This window comes from Pagrus pagrus (genome assembly GCF_965226575.1).
Source record: "Pagrus pagrus genome assembly, chromosome: 10".
Lineage (NCBI taxonomy): Eukaryota > Metazoa > Chordata > Actinopteri > Spariformes > Sparidae > Pagrus > Pagrus pagrus.
Window position 1 is genome coordinate 26003708 of NC_140194.1, and position 11334 is coordinate 26015041.

Genomic DNA, 11334 nt, shown 5'->3' on the forward strand with positions numbered 1-11334 from the left:
AAAAGAGGCCCCTCCAAATAAACTATGTAATTAAAAATTGCATATTATTGTCATGTGGCAGCAGGGTGGCCCAGTAGTAAGCAACGTCCCTTCCCAGCAAGGACCTTAGTTTGAATCTGCCAGGCTGGGTCATTTCAGCCTGTGCATGATCTCTCTATATGGGGTTAATCTCACGCTCCAAAGAATTGGAAACTATAAATTATCTGTGGGTCTGGTTAGCCGCATATGTGTGTGACAGACAGGCGACCTGTAGAGGTTGAATCATGTCTCTCAGCCTGTGTATGCACACTGCAGCCTCCCACAACCTTGCACAGCATAAAGAATGGCCAAAAAGATATTTATGACTGGTGGTGATGGGGATGATTATAATACAGATAATGATCATGGTTCCTTCAAGAGTCTAAAATTGGAATCTTTTGCAGGTACAGTATATAACAATTACTTTAAAATGTACTGTAGAAGTTTTAATGCATATATTATGAGTGAATGGAATGTCCTCCATAGCTTGTATTTAAGTTTCACTTGGACTTCAGGTGGCATCATGAGAGGAGTATCAGCTTGAAGGGAGAAAATTATCCAGATTGGGTCATGACTAAAGAAACTAAAATTCCAAGGGCAAATTAACCTAGAGAAGACAAAAGCATTTAGAAATAGAACACTAAAGTACAATGCACAGGACATGCTGCTAAAAATAAAGAAACTAGGAAGGCCTCTGATAAGTTTTTCAACTAATCCTAAGATTGTACATCGCATACATAAAAAAGTAGTATCTCACCTTATTTAACAGTCTCATTACACCATTAGTCAAAACAAAAAATCCTTTGAGTTCAGTCCATTCCATATAGTAAACTTAGTAAACTTAATGAAAATACTCTATTTCAAGGTTTCCAGGTAATCTAACACAAAATTCAAACAAATCACCAGAGATTTTGTCCAAAAAAGATATATGGTAAAAAACGATTAATAATCACCCAGCCCTTGCCATCTCATGGTCCCATGGTAAAGAAGAATAACAGCGCCAGTCTCCAGAGACATTTACAGACAGAATAATAAGATGGTATATCTGATATGCCAGATCCACAGGGACATACATGGATGCTGTTGGTTTTTTTACTTTGAAGGGGAGGTTTGTCAGAGAGACTGTCTCATTATCATCTGCTTTAAATGTTGATCATCTAGCAGCTTTGTGACATATTCACATATCAGTGACCAATTTTTCTCTTCCACCATTCATCAGAAATCTAAAAATATGGTGAACTCTGAGCTTATCCAAACAACCAATCAAAGTCAGATGGCAATGATGTCGGTGGGGCACTGGACTGCACAGCTGGCAGGAATCTTGGGTTTAAATACCAAGGAATTATCATAACTTTGGCAAATTCACAGCTGATCAGCTACCAACTATGGATGGGTGAAATCAAAACTGATTTCACAAGATATGAAGTGCTCATCTCTCTAGTGGAAACAATAACAACAAATGCCAAGACTCTGCATGTCAACGTCTAGAGCGAATGGGATCAGATTATGTATGTTACCTCATCCAGTATAGAACATTTCTTTAGGGGACCATTCACAAAGATGATTATATCACACTTATATAAGACCATATACACAAAGCATCAGTGGAGCACAGCCTGGTTATCAAAGGAAAAAATGGGAACTTGAAAAGAACACCGTAATTTCAGACAAAGGCTGGAAAGGCTTATCTTGGCAAGAGGTATAACAAATCGCCGCATTTTGAAGGAGTTGGAATAGAAAGTCAAGATGAGATTTTTTTTAGGACTCCTGTTGTCACATCAACATTTGGTGGCACCTCAGATCAGTGCTGAGGGTGCTGTGGCCTGGTAGGAGACCTCAAACACATACTTAAGGATTTGTCCAAAGCTATTGGGGTATTTATTTGTTTATATTGACAAAATATTCTAAATGAAACAAATGTTTTAGATTTGCCCTTAGAACCATCTTACTTTGAATTAGAGATATTTTCTGAATATGTAGAAAGCAAAAATTAGACATTACTGAGAGTCTGCCTTCTAATTATTCAGATCACTTTTAGAATTGGGCAAAAAGGATCGAAATGCAATATTTCCAGACTGGCAGGTAGTAGAGAAAAAAAAGCAGGAGTTAATTATGTAAAACTAAAACTGGCAGTGTGACAATGAACTAAGGAAACAGACTGCACAAATCCAAGAACTAAGTAAATACACAATACAAGTACAAAGTGGTAAGGTGAAGGGAACACAGGCAGATGAACTGACAACTGAAAGAGCGAGAATAAATGTCTAAATACACAGGAGGTTAATCAGGGACGGGTGAAACCAATCAGGGCAATCACAAAGGCGGGTGACAGGAAGTAAAACAAAACATGACACATGAGGGTGAAACCTAACAAAATGAAAACGGGGAAAAGAACAACAGTAAAAAGCTAAACATAAACACAAAACCATGACAGCAATCATCTCCTGGCTGAGTCCTCACCAGTCCTCAGTGTTTTTAATATAGAAAATATAACCGCAAGATTACAATTAAAAAACAATGTTCTCCTGACTAAATGGCCTCCAATTACTTCATACTTTTTCAGCTCATATGATCTTAGAAATAGGGACACAATCCTGTTGGATACTTAAGGTTTTCGTCCATATTTTCCTTTTGTTGTTTGTTTCCAAGAACATATAGACATTTAAATGAAGCCAAAATCCAAGCTGCCTTCTGAAACATGAATGCCTGTGTTGTATCTCAGAACAGGTGACTGCACTGTAAGATTGTACAGCAAAAGGAAATAGCAAGTTTTATAAATTAAAAAAAAAAGGCATCACACTTGATTTGTGTTGCTCGAAACCAGTGTGATTTAATCCTGGCCTGAGGACGCCCTCCCCTGCATGCTTTAGATGTTTCCTTCCCCCAACGCACCTGATTCAAATGATCAGCTCGTCATCAAGCCCTGCTGAAGCCTGATAACGACACATTCATTTGAATCAGGTGTGTTGGGAAACATCTGAAACATGCAGGAATGCGGGATTGAAAAACACTGCTGCAAACAGTCTGAACCTACAGTCAAATTACAGTTAAAGCCAAAACATGTCAGTAGTAAGTTGGTAGTAAACACAAAAAAATCACATTTGTAATTAATTAAAGGTTATATTATTTGTTGTATATTATGTTTCTCACTGATCCTGATAATTAGGTTTACAAAGCAACACGAAGCCTGTCTGAGGCTGGTGATTCAGAAAATAAATCTCAATTTGGCTGTGTCTTGGCCTATCAAACACTACTACAAAAACTGTAATTTATCACCAGATATGCTCAGTCTTGGAGTAGCTGGTCCATTCAGCATGAAGGTCACTTGTAACAGCTTACAAAAGAAAGGTTTAGTAGCTGCTGAAATATGTGCTTTCTGTCTGCATTCAAATCCTTGTTCACCCACCAGACTCGTGTCTTTTTCTCTGCAATTGACTTATTGAATGATTTTCTGGCAAAGCATCTCTCACATTACATTTGAGCAGTGCACACACTGGTATGAATCTTACCTTATTACAATCTTGCCTTATCGTACCAATAAAGGTTAATTTGTTAAACGAATATGCTATCCAATAGATTGTGACCATTTGAAGCCACATCCAGCAGCAGTACTGTACATGCACTTTTATCTAGAGAAAATCCCAAACCAGGCCAAGGCTACAATTCAAATAGATTTCTTCTGTTTTTGCATATTTATGAAGTAGAAAAAAAATGCTTTGCTGCTCACAAAGGCAGTCATGTAAAAAATCTATTAAATTGGGAAACCTTCCACGGCATAATAACCTGATAAAGGATTTCCAACAATTTCTAATTATGACTGCTAATATCTGTGAAATAAACTGCACAATTATTAGTCATTTGTACCTGTAATTACTGCCACTCACAGCCACTGATAAACAGACTGTCGACCCATCTGAGCTCATCAGTAAAATGTCAAGACAAAATTAGGACTCTCCTCTGGACTGTTATTATGAAGTCAAAGATATTTTACCATCTATTTCTCTGTTCTATGTCTTCTTGACTACTGCCATCTTTATGTGTTTCTCGTTGAGGACAGCTACCCAGAAAGTGTGTCATTTGAGTGCAACATCACATCTCTGTGGTGATGCTGCGTCCCCTGACCTTGTCTCGGTCTGGATATGTTGAATAAATACAGAAGTAGCACAAAGTGCAGTGCTCAGGTAGTCACATGGCACGAAGCTTCTACAATACAGTCCACATCCACTTTAATACCTCAAACTCTCTGTGTACATTCTGACCCACAAGACTGTTGTCCTGTGCCATAAATGACTGTAAATCGCTGAGCTCTGGCCCGAGGGATTGCTTGGTCTCACACTGCACAATCAGATCAAACGTCACTGAATAGACAGTGGTGCTTTGTTAAAGTGCCATGATTCATGATACTGGAATTTCTATCAATATTCACAACAATGTTCGATGACAAATTGACACAACATTGAGGGCATATAATTTAGGATTTTTATTAAAAGAATATAAAAAGAAACATAACAAGGCTTGTGGACTGTGTCTGAGTTAATTTACTTGTGACTATAGTCAGTGGTGGGCCTATGTGGTCACTGCAGTTTTACATGTGTGTCAACTCACTGTCGGAGAAAAGAGAGAGCAGGAAATCCGAAATATGAGTGTTAACGCCTTCTCAAATATTTAGAATTGATATGTATCTAGATATATGTTGATATTTTTGATAACACTACTTTGTTTAACACTTCATTTAATCATTAATAAATGGTACATTTATTTTTAAAGGTCATATTGATAACATTTTGATGCAGACACATTATTTGTTTTAAATAATACCTCTACAGAGCTCGTAGAAAGGTGCAGAATAAATGTGTCTCTTTTCCTTAAAAACAATATTATGATTAAAAATGTGTTGTGTCCAAATGATTGTTTTCTTGATATCTGTCTAAAAATTCTGACAGTTGGTTCCAGCTTCTAACAGGGTTTGTGAGCCAATAGTGTAAAGCTTGTATCATGTGGTATCTTGGTAGTTGCCAGTTTGTTAGAAAACAAACATAAAATCGCCGAGTTATGCTACAGTTTGCATTAAACTGTGACATTAACTAGTGTTAGCCACACTAATGTTAGCTAGCTAGCGTAAGCAATGTTAGGTAGTGCAACAAAGTGACAACACCTGGACGGCCCCCTCAAGGGGACGAGGATGCAATGGGATGCCTCATTCAGTGGCTGAATGTTATCAATAACACCTTTAATTACACTTTGGTTAGTAGTTATTTCACTGATAACAAACAATAAAATACTTTATAAACCATTTGTTAAGGTTTATTAACATCTACTGCAACTTTACAATAAACAATTGCTTAATAAATGGATTGTGAAGCATTTCATCGTTTGTTAACAGTGAAACAACAAATATTTTGATTCTTAAATTAATTAACCATTCATTTACCATTAATTAATGATGGTTATGCAGAGTGGTCCCCCTTAGTATGTATTTTGGTTGTGAGTGGCAATAACCTGTATTGGACCAGACTGAGCTTAATATGCTCATTAAGGTTTTGCTTTTGTTGTTTGCTGTTGATGCAAATGTCTGTCCTTTGTGGTTTGTTTTGATTGTTTATCTGTTTTTGTTTTGTCCATGTGTGCCTGCTGTGACAGCAGTATAAGAAAGGTCTGTATTTTTAATTTGAGTGTACATGTATACTGCTCTGATCTGTTTTGCTGTTTAAAATTTGTTTGTTTCTTTAAAGACAGTGGGAGAAAAAAATGTGTTATAATTTGTTGGTTTGTGATCCTTTGAGTTAAGGTTATCACGTACTCCCAGTTTTAAAAAAACTGCAACACTGCGGTCTGCACAAATAATTTAATATTGTTTGGAAACTCTTGCCTCATGTGGTCTGACAGTGGGGCTCTGCTTTGTCTTAATCAGATTTTTCTTTCTTTTTTTTTGATGGTTTCTTTTTCAGTCTGCCTTTGCTTTTGTGTTCTAAGTCAGACCTAATCAGGGTAACCACATGCTATCAAAGCCTGTTTACTTTCAAAGCTTGTTTCTGTTACTCGACTTCGGCCTTTGTGCTTGATAACGTTTGTCAAGTAGTGCAGTTAAAGCATGGTGTGAAACAAATGCAAGGTTAAATCCCTGTATGACACGAGAACTGCAGGCACCATTTTGATGAATGAGGAGAGTTGATTGTTGGGTAGTTTTTCTTTTTATCATAATGTGGTTCTTTTCTTTAAGTATAAGTTCAGCATTTTGGGAAATACATCTATTTGCTTTCTTTGCAGAGGGTTGTGGAAAGGAAGCTGCAGACAGCAGCCATTTAGCTTGGCTTAGCATAAAAACTGGAGACAGGGGAAGCTAGCCTGAACAGAACAGCTATATATGAGGGTGGTATCAATGGGCTTCAAGCAAGAATATCTTCCTATTCTTATCCTAAACATAGCCTACTACAAAGAACTTTTAACTGGTTAGTCTCATAATACTTATGCTTCTATATGACCTACAGAATCGAAAAGATAGTTATATTTATTGCCTGTCACCAGGTTGGATTCTGACTTATCCTGGTTGAATAATTCATAAAACTAAAACTATTTTTTGTAATGTTGTGCTGATGATGAATTGAGGGCTCTCACAGCCTGAGGAAAGAAGCTGCTCTGCATTCAGATGGTACGGCACTAAAAAGCCGTACCATCCAACTAGCCACCAAATATTTACATTACCTCATTGCCATGTATCCTGCAAACAGCTTTGTTTAACAAAGAAAAATAGTATCAAAAATAGGCTTTGCTGCCTCTCTCGATCACTCACTTTGAGAACAAATGCACATAGCCACATCAACAACAGGAGCAATGTATATACTAATATATACGGCCAGGGTCTTTTCTTAATGAAGCTGTTGATTATTTTCAATCAGTTGCAATGATTACATGATAGATAGCTGTGCAATTAAGTGTTGCCTGGTCATGATGGAATTTGATGGTGTGGTGCATCATCTCTGAGGAAAAACTGAGATTTGGATCACAGCAGACTAATTGCACATGCAGGGCTGGACCATTCATAAGTTGTTACTGTGCCAAAGACAAAATTCAAAATACAATGAAATACAGCAAGTTCTCCAAAATCACTTGTACAAGACACTTAAGAATGATTAGCTGCATGAGGCACAATATTTCTCTCCAAAGCCACTACCACCTATTGCTTTAACTAAAACTACAGTTGTTAAGTACTATCAGTATTTCTGCAATTAGAGTTAATAGTAGATGGCAAAACTTGCAAAATGAGTTCATTTTGTTTAATTCCTTTAAGTTAATTAGCAACATTAGAGTCTTCACAGAGACCTCAGTTAAAGTTGTGGGCTTTCAAAATTGGCTATTCATCCCCTTCAACCTTGTGGAAGGCAAAGTGAAAGCGTTGAATTGCCAGTCACCTTTATTTGTAAGTCAAGCGAATGTAATTCTGTTTGAAGGTTTTTCCTTTTTCTTAAGTGTGACATTGTGGAAAGCTGAATTCTCACAATTTCTAAAGGTCTTTTAAGCAGTGACTCAAAAGTTACAATGTATTTACACATAATAAAAAAAGCACAGCGGGCAAAGGGCCTCTTTGGACTGTGGATGTCTTTATAAAGTCAGATATTCAGTTCATAGGATGTGACTTTATGGGCGTTCTTGAGTGCTTTGTCTCATTGTCTCTCTCCACTCCGCTAAAGGAGGACGTGTTCACATGTGGCATCAACATGTGTCTTGAGTGATCTAGCCATATTGAAGAACCACCTTCTCAAGGCTCTCGGATCACTTAGCAGCAGACATTTTATAGCAACTAGCAATTGAAGTAGTAAAGGCAGTATCCCAGACTCCTTTTCAAATCGTGTGATTTTCAGAGTTATTGCATGAGGAGAAACTTAGAAAATGTTGTAAAAAGTGTGTAAAAAATGTAAAAAAAAAAAAAGGCTACGGCAAATTGCAAACCATTGGTGCCTTCTTGTAAATTTCTATAAAGGTGTCAGTTTGCTGTGGCATCGCTGTTAGAGTCTGTCTGTGTTTAGTATTTAGTGCATCCTGTCTGCTTCCATGTCTGAAGTGCGTCGTGCCTCCCAGCAGTGGTAAACATGTAAAATTTTACAGTTACAGTGAACAGTAGCTAACTGAGGCTACTTTTTTGTTGCTACTCACCAGACTCCTTTTAAAAAACGCTCAATTTTGAGACTTATGGCATGGAAAGAAACTGTATAAACTTTGTAAAACAATGTCTACAGCACATTCTTAACTATTTGAGCCAGTCAGTTAATTCGACAAGTGTTATACATGATGATATTTCTTTCTTCATGTAAAAAACGATGTATCCGTTTGTTACCATAAAGTAGGTGTTTATTTGCGTAGAGAGCCGCGAAGTGAGATCCAATCTCAAGACGCATTTCGGGACCATTTTAATGCCAGGTGTGATTTGACGAGCTTGAGGCTGTCGACTTGTGATCGGATCACTCAGGACGGATGGTAAAACCAAATGTGAACAGCTGCTAATGTAAGTTTAGAAATGGAGCAAAGTTCAGAGTTTTTAAAAAAAAAACAGCGATAGAGAATAAATCAGCAATGTTTTACAGATCTTTCCTTGCTAAAGGGTCTGTTCATTTGCATAAGTGGGTACGCCCTTAACTAACATCCATCAGAGTCGGATTGGATCAAAGTTTGTTGTTACCAGCGAAAAGACATGAATAAAAAAGTCTTTGTGTTCTAGTTTAATATTGTATAAGACTACACAGTACAGGGAACAGATGATTCTCCTGTGTAGTTATCACTGTGTAATACTTGCTCTCATTCTGACATAAGAACGTTTCCCGTTTTATCTTTTCCTCATTGCCCTTTGAGATTTTCTTTTAATGAAACTTGTGTAAGAAGCGGAATGTAAAATCCTTTATCTGTCGTTCCATCTGTACTCCATCCTTTCATTGAAGTAGGAGGTTTTTAAGTTTGAAAAATGATAACAGGATGTGTATGAATTCCCCAAAAGGCAGATAATTTGCAGAAAGAGCACAGTGAGCGTAAGATTATCTGGCAACTCTTTTGCTTAAAAAGCACGGTGGTCTAAGATTTCTCATTACCTTTCTGTCTTCTCCAAATAATCATCACTAAAAACACACCAAATGCTCTGGCTTTCATGTAAGCCTTATGTGTAAGCCAGTTTCCCAGTGAACAGTGAACAGCAAAATTTCCAAAACAAGCTCTAAAGACCAAAGATTATCCAGCTAATTACATTTATCTGAGACAACCACCAGCAATGGGAGGACCAAAAAAGGCATGCACTCAAATACTAAGCAGGCAATTACAATTACTATCAGTGCCACAGTTTCACTGATGAGGGGGGTGATAATGGTGACAATCATGATGACTAACAAAGCGTGGAGTAATCAGAACTGGCGATTGGACCCTGCAGCCACAAGAAAAGCGCTACCAAGGTACCCTGATGAGAAGACACACTGCAGGTAAACAGGACAGGAAGCGTAATCAGTCCCATAATGCTCAGTGTGGACAGAGTAATGGTTGCAGAAAGAGTGACTTTTGACAGCGATGTGTATCAGACACTGAAGTAAGCAGTTTTAGGGGTCCAAACTGGACAGATGTTTGTCACCTGAGGAGATGAGCACGTTCAGAAGGTGGCAGACTTCTGATCCATCCTGAATATGTATCCTGAAGTCATTCACCAGTGATGCATCCATAAAGAAGAAGAAATGTCTTCACCTTCACAACCAAAGTGGAGAATTTGAGGTCACATCTCCAATTTACTCTAATTAGTCACCAGTATAAATACTGGCAATTTACATTTTTGTAAACCGCAAATGTGTTTTTTAAAAGGTTTTACCTATTTTGTTATCTTAAACACAGAAATTTGGATTAATTCACCAATTATCATACGACACCAGATTTTCGTAGGAGTCTCCCTATCTTTGACCCTTTCTCCTCTGAGTGCTGTGCTCCCAATTAGGAATTTTGTCCGTTAATCTCCTGATTACACAGTGATTAACTCAAAGGGGAGTTTTTCAGTTTCTGTATGGGATGTGTGTGTCATCGTACCTGGCAACAAATGCAAAGGCAGAGGTAAGCGAGCTTAAACCACCCTGCCCAATGTGCGTCCCTCGTCACTGCACTCACTCAAACCCTCAGCTGAGTTTGCTGCTAAAGTGAAAATGGATGAAACAGGTCCCAAGAAGAAGAATTACGTCCCAAAAATTCACTCAACCTTTCCTTTTGTTGCCTCATACGCTTCACCTCTTGCCTCTACTCTGCAGACAGTGTTCCTGCATCATTTTATCCTTCCTCTTCTTCTGTTTGAAGGTCTACCTGGCAGTGATGGCTCCTTGTTTGAACTTGAACACATTTTTACACTGTTGCGTACATTTTGTATGTCGATTTTAAATGTTTTACCTTGAGCTATGAATTTAAACAAATTAAATGTATCCTATCGTTTTGTACACACAAGGACAGTTACTGTATATAGTATGTTTATCTTTATTCTAATAGTTTTTAAATTATATTTTTTATTCAAATTGTTATTTTATTCTTTTCAATGTCTCTTTATTATTCTCTATTTTTGAGACTTACTCTTGTGCTGCTACTTATTTCTTTCAGCTGGTTTGATCTTCCAAAACAAAAAGCCTTGCAGGGAGTTGAAATAACACAATTGTGTAGTGTTAGAAACAATTTGTATTATCTATAGTATATCCCCTCTTTTGTAAATTTAGGAAAGACATGTTTCCTCAAAGCTCCACCCTCCATTTGAAGAAACCTGTTTTCTTCCAATCCTTCAAAGTGCTGTTTGAGTGCACTCAGAATTGTTCAAACTCAACCAGTTTGATACTGCCTATTGAAGTTAGAAGGACACAGCGCCAGCATCTTGCTTTTGAATTCTAGGTTTAAGTGGCTAGGAGATTTTGTGTCATCAAACGTCTTTCAAAGTTCTTGAGATGTCACAAAGATTTGATCATTCAGTGCATTTTATGCTACATACCCATGATTATAAGGCAATAATGTTTTATCGGTTTGATATGATATTCAGGGCAGATGAATAAAAAGTATATATCTGTGAAAATTTGTTTTTCAGCAAGTTAAATGGGGTTCTTGCATTAATAAAGATAGTGTCATAGAGTTCAGGCTATCCACAGTGGAGGTGACTATCAGTGGCTAGGGGGTCAAGAAGCACAGGATAAATCAACATGGGGAGGTAAAGAGCAGCTCTTGCCTCTACCTCATTAGGAGCCCCGGATCAAAGACCCAAAACACTCAACTCCTCCACAAGAGCTGGTCAGTGACCAACAGATCAGACTGAGGTTGTACTTGGCAGAT